The sequence below is a fragment of the Grammomys surdaster genome, unplaced genomic scaffold (assembly GCF_004785775.1).
Source record: "Grammomys surdaster isolate TR1022 unplaced genomic scaffold, NIH_TR_1.0 487, whole genome shotgun sequence".
NCBI lineage: Eukaryota > Metazoa > Chordata > Mammalia > Rodentia > Muridae > Grammomys > Grammomys surdaster.
In genome coordinates this window covers 18,241-24,720 of record NW_021604906.1, presented here as the reverse complement: position 1 = coordinate 24,720, position 6,480 = coordinate 18,241, and positions in this window count along the sequence as shown.

Genomic DNA, 6,480 nt, shown 5'->3' with positions numbered 1-6,480 from the left:
CTTTTAGTTAGTTTGAATAAAGGTTTGTCTATCTTGTTGGTTTTCTCAAACAATCAACTCTTTGTTTCATTGATTTTCTGTCTTGTCTTTGTTTCTATTTTACTGATTTTAGACCTCAGTTTATTTCCTGCTTCTGCTGGAGTTGTGGGACAGAATATGGAGACAAGGTGAGGGTGCTGTTGGGGAAAGCTGGGCAGGCTGAGGAAGTGTTGCACATTTGTGGGTTGGTGGGGTTCTTATCTGGGTTTCTGTGTAATGGCCTCTGATAAAGCAGAGGGCCTCTGCTGGAGTTGTAGCCTGGTATACGAAGATGCCAAGAGGGTAGACAGTGATAATTTAAGTTAAACTAGTAATGACTGCTTCACTTCAGTTATTATTAATCATTATTATTATTGCTAAAGTATATAGAAATAGTTGGACTATTCTCTCTTTCTATCTACATTAAGCCTTACTCAGTGAGGTTCTACACTCAAGTTAAAGAGAGAGAAATAACTGCTGGTTGCATTTAGGCTGTGTAAATGGGCACTTGAAATTCAGAATGAGATGATCTGAAATAGATATTGACTGGTATACATCTTTGTTGTGTGTAGTTTTAAGCTACTGCCTTTACTCTGGGAGAGTGGCCATGCTACCAGCCCCCTCCCAGCTTGCGTTGAATTCACAGATAAAAGACATACACAGTTTGTTAATTTTCAACTTGCCTTAGGACACAATTGCTGGGCCTTATTATCTCCCGCCTGGAAAAGCATGCTCTTAATATTTTTATCTCCTCTTTTCCCACCTGCCCTAAACTTCAGTGGGTAGTCCCACCTATACCCATCCATGACCACCCGCTTGTAGCAGTGGCCACAAACCCCATCTCCTCCCGAGACCTCACATGACTGTTGGCTTCTTTCTCCAAAGCATAGCAGAAACTCATCTCCTCCCTTGCATCTCCCTCTGCCTGCCTCTAGGGAGCTGGAAGTCCTGCCTCTCTCTTCTGCCCAGAAATTGGCCCATGGCTTTCTTTGCTGACAGATCAAGAACCAATTGGGGAATAGGACAGCATCAGAACCATCCCCTACAGATCTTAACCAAGAAATTATTCAGTTGTTTGATTTTCCCAATATAAAATTAGAAGTGTGTTTTATTTTATTTTATTTTTTTTGCACATGCATCCAATCAGCCTGAGTCTGCAGAGTCCTGACAAACTGAGCTCAACTATGCAATGTAAGGTGGACCAATACATTCACGTAGTTAGCAAAGAATCCTTCACGTGCTTGCCTTAGCACAACATCTCTTTCCTGTGTCTGCTTCAGTGAAACGTTCCTTCACAAGTCTGTCTTAGACTTTTACCTGTGTCCCTTTTAGGAAAACATTCCTTCACATGTGTGCCCCAGCTAAACACCATCCTACACAGCTGACTCTCCAAAGAACCCTTAAGTTCCCACGTGAGATATTCTTCTGTTATTAAACATCTGTTTTGGCTTTGCAACTAGACATCTTCAGCAGATAAAGATGAGCACTCGTGGGTCCCCGCTTACTGCAGCACAGCACAGTTGTGTTGATTACTTAACTGTGTGCTATGTGAGTTGACTTTGAGAAAAGAAAAAAGCTTCACTGTCTTCCCGGTGTTTTTGTGAGGGTATGCTGATTTCACGTTCGCCAATGCTCTTACAGATCTGAGTTTCAGAGCCAGCATGTACCAGCTCCAAAGGAATCCAATACACAACAAACACCCACTTACATGCAGTTCTCAGTATAGAAGTCATATGGCTTCAGATTGCATTTCCTGGCAATAGTAATAAAGGCAACAATATCTGCAGCAATAACTTGTAATAAAATTAACATCTACTAAGGTGGTTTTTTTTTTGGTTTTTTGGGGTTTTTTTTGTTTTTGTATGTGGCTACCATGGGAAACACTTTATATGGATAATTTTATTAAATCATATAAAGTCCCAGAAGTAGTGGCTATAATAAGTCTTATTTTATGATGAGGAAATGGAATTACCAAGGAAATTAAGTAATCTCCCCAAGTTCACAGAGCTATAGAATGTCAGAGATAGGATTTCAGGACAGTCAGTCTGTCTCCATCCACATCCAACCTACCCTTTTGTTCTAGTGACTAATGGATTTACAGTGCCAGTCAGGATATGTTCAATGGGGATGAATTTAGTTAGCATAGGAGGATGGGGGCAGCAGGATTGAATAAAGGCCGAGTCAATGGCTGTGACTTCATTGACTCTGTACTGCACTGGGCTAAAGAAGCTCAGCCGACTTGGTATCTCAGAGCACTCAGAAGTGAAGAAAGCCTTGCCTCAGAGTTAAAGGCTGTTGGCCTGGGAAAGAAGAGGCAGTAGGAGGCCCTTCTGTTGGTTGTGGGATGGAGTGGATTCCCAGAATAAAGGCCAAGAACATGCAAGTGACAACCTGTGCCCGTAAAGCTCACCGACAGCAAGAGGAGAGCTTGCTCATTTACGGGCACCACTGAGAGGTCCTTATTATTCAACCTGTGTCTCCAGGGGAAATGTTTTCACCATTTAAAACAAGGACAGTTTGTCTCCACATTAATTTAAATCTTGCAGAAATGATGACGGAATCTTCACAGACTTCTTCCTCCACTGGAGTCAGCCTTTGGGAAAGCTGGATATCTTCCCTCGTGCCCCAAAATGTGTTTTGAATTTGATGCCCAACCCCGAGTCCATTGACCGTGGATCAATCCGAACTTTCCAGGGCTGCCTCATCTTACTTTTTCTAAGAGACACAGACAAAAGGAAAAGAAAGAAGTCGCCTCAAAGACCCCCAGGAATGAGCCCCCAGCTGGCTTTCTCTGTGGTTGTTGTCATCCCTGAGAAATGCATATATCTGTTGCAAAAAGCAGGATCCGTGACATGCTCAGTGAGGATGGGCCAAGCCTCCCGCAGGATTGTGGGAATGGAATTCAGTATACACCACAGCTTAAAAATATTGTAAGAGCATGCCATTTTTCTTTCTTTCTTATTCAGCCATTCTTGGATCCCTGTGGGGAGCAAGTGAGGGTAGAGTCTGAGGGTGTAACGAGATGGAAAAACATCAGAGATTTCCGGAGAGCCCTCGGTGCTGCCCTGAAAGTTCTCATTTGTCCACAACATTTGATAGATCAGTTTAGTCCAGAGCTCACTGATACGGACGAGGTACTGACTTGGCCCATTGTGCAAACATAGAAAGGCCCAAGCCAAAACCCTTGCCACTGACCCCAGCTCCATGCTCTATGAGCTGTGGGGTTGAGACAAGAAATTGTGAGAGCCAACAATGGCCCTGACAACCATACATTATTGACTCAGACTGATTGGAAATTAAAGCACCAACCCGGGAGGAAATCCTGCAAAGAGCTCTGGGTGTGCTTGGATGCCCTGGGATGGCGAGCTCACTGAGTCATTGTTAGTTGAAGAGAAGCAGACAAACTACCACATGCTTTTTGTCCTCTGTCCTTACTGAAGCGTGGCATTGACTAAGGTGCTATGAGAAGATGAATGTTGAGGTTCGTCTCGAACTTTCAATTCATATGACTTTGGGGAAGTCTTGTAACCTCTGTACATCTCCACTTGATTAATTTGTGAAAAACTGAGCAGTTCTACTGCCCACTTTCTCAATCAGGCAAGACACCTCTGGACATCCATGGGTTGGGAGCTGAGGCAAGACTCTTCCTTCCTTAAGAATTGGGTAGCTCTTGGCATCCGACAGACAACGGCGGCGTAGCATAGATCTGTCCTGTCTTGTTTTAGGTATCCCCCTTCCCCAAATATTATCAGGGACTTCACCAATAGCCAACCAGACCTTGGGAGGTTGTGTTCATAAAGTAGCTTGTACTCCCTCTGCTGGCTGGCTGGCTTGTAGTTCTACTCCTTAAAGGTTGTTTACTTACTTTCAGTAAAGGAAGACATCATGGGTGTTTTTAGGTTTTTGTGAGTGTAACTTAGACAAAGCTTTTGATACTACGTTTTCTGTGTCTATAAGACTTACCACTGCCGGGCCGTGGTGGCGCACGCCTTTGATCCCAGCACTTGGGAGGCAGAGACAGGCGGGTTTCTGAGGTCGAGGCCAGCCTGGTCTACAGAGTGAGCTCCAGGACAGCCAGGGCTACACAGAGAAACCCTGTCTCGAAAAACAAAACAAAACAAAACAAAACAAAACAAAACAAAACAAAACAAAACAAAACAAAACAAAACAAAACAGACTTACCATTTTCTTTAGCGAAAACAAATAAAGTCCAGGTCCATAAATGTTTTATAAAGGTACTGTTAGTAAGGGTTAGCATTGCTAGCCAACATCAATTAGTGATGTGAGATAGGAATAAAAGGATTATGAAGTATTACCACTGCCATAAAACGCTCTAGAGGCTGCTCTCAGAACATGGGAGGAATCTGATCTCAATGGCAGCCAGGATCATCAAAGATTTGCTCAAATTTGTCAATTGGTAGTAATATCATGTACCTATCATGCCCAGAGAACACAAGCTCCTCATTCTGCTTGTGTTCGTCACTGGACACCTTATAGTGTTCGGCGCTATAAAATAGACAGAAGGAACATTATCTTGGAGAGAGTTCTAGCCAATGAATGTAAGATGACAGAATGGGAGTTCTACCATTGTTTGCAGTTGCTAGTTGACTAATAGTTCTCGGAGTGAGCATCAAAGCCTGCCAGCCAAGAGAACAGACCCTTGCCTGTGCAGATGCCAGAGATGCAGAATCAGAGATTGATAAGTCCTCGGATCCAGGTGCCAGTAGACAGGAGCTCCAAAAGGCGCAGCCAGGAAGAGAAAGGAAAAGATGGCAGTGCTGCTACCATTGGCGGGGTTTTGACTTCTACTAGATAAATTCAATTTTGACAAAACTCATGTAGTCTTAAGAATTTCTTCTTGTATATAATTTTGTATATTCATTTGATTTTCTATTTTTTTAAAATCTGGTTTACTTTCTTAGTTCATCATAGGTTTGGATTATTTTAGGTAAAGGTACTTAAGAAACCGCTGGTTTTATGTTGGCTGCCGCACTCACTCAGGCACTGGCTAGTGTTCCTCGCAGGATTTATTGAAGACCTACTATGTGATGGGCAGTTCTTACCCACTGCTCCTTAACTCCTCAAAGGACATGTTGTTCTTGTAACCTCAATATCATTACCCTGACTTGGCCGATGAGGACAATGAAGTCTTGGAAGTTAAGATAATTTTCTCAAAGTCACTTAGTTACTTGTGAAAACTGAGTTGAAGCCCTATACTCTTTTTTTCTTACCGCAGGACGCTCATTCATTATCTGCCTACATGACTGCACTTTTCATTACATAACTGAAGCACCACTTTCTACACTAACTTTGCAGTGAAATGGATCTTTGGATTACGTTTCAATGTGAGTTATAAGATTCGTTGTTTTGGGGTTAGCTGTCCTTCTCATTGATAGCTCTTTTTGCAAACAGATGGAAACATATTTGAACATTAAAAATTAAAGTGTTGTAGTAGTAAACCAACAACCTTCCTAATACTGAGACCCTGTAATACAGCTCCTCATGTCGTGGCAACCCCCAACCATACAATTATTTTGTTGCTACTTCATAACTGTGATGATGCTACTGTGATGAATGATATGTTGCCCTAAGGGATCATGACTCCCATGGTGACAACCACTGCTGTAGAGGCTAGGAAGAAAACTCAGCTGGTAAAGTGCTTGCTATGAGAACATGAAGAACTGGGTTTGAATCCCAGCATCCATGTGAAAACACATGCAAGGTGGCATATACTTGCAATCCCAGGGCTTGTGGGCAGAGACACACTGATTTCTAGGGACTTATAATGATTCTGGGAAGTGTTTCTTAAGTACTGGACCTCTCAAATGCTTCCCAAAACAATCAGGTTAAACTTTCTCCCCTCCCCTTTACCCCTTTCTCCCCCCCCCCCCGTCTCTCTTTATTTCTAGTGGTTCTGGGAATTGAATTTATTGAGTGCTTTGTGAATGGTAAGCAACATTCTGTCACCAAGCGACATCACAGACCTAGGCATTATTCTTTTGAAGCGACTGACTACCATCAGAGGAACTCAGAACACCGCACAGTCTCAGCAGTGGTGTGTAGACCTAAAGATTACTTAAAAAGAACAATCCATGGTGACTGAATCTTTAATACAGAGCAAAAATTATTTGGCTAAGTTAATTATGAGGCTACAACAAACAAATCTAACAGTGACAACACAGGCTTTGAAACCTTGGCATTCCCAAAGGGCCACAGTTCTTATCTTGGCTATCCATCAGAACTACCTGAAGGGGGGACGGGTATACGTGAATACATACTGCTGACATAGTACCCAGACTTCCCCAGGTCTTGAGGTGATGACTGAAGACATCATAGTACTTAAAGCTCCCTAGATGACATGTATGTGTTCTGTTGTCCATAATACGTAAGTACATTGTGTACTATGAAGAGATGTAAAATTATGTACTTGTTGGTCAGGGGTCTCATTTAGACATGGAGGCC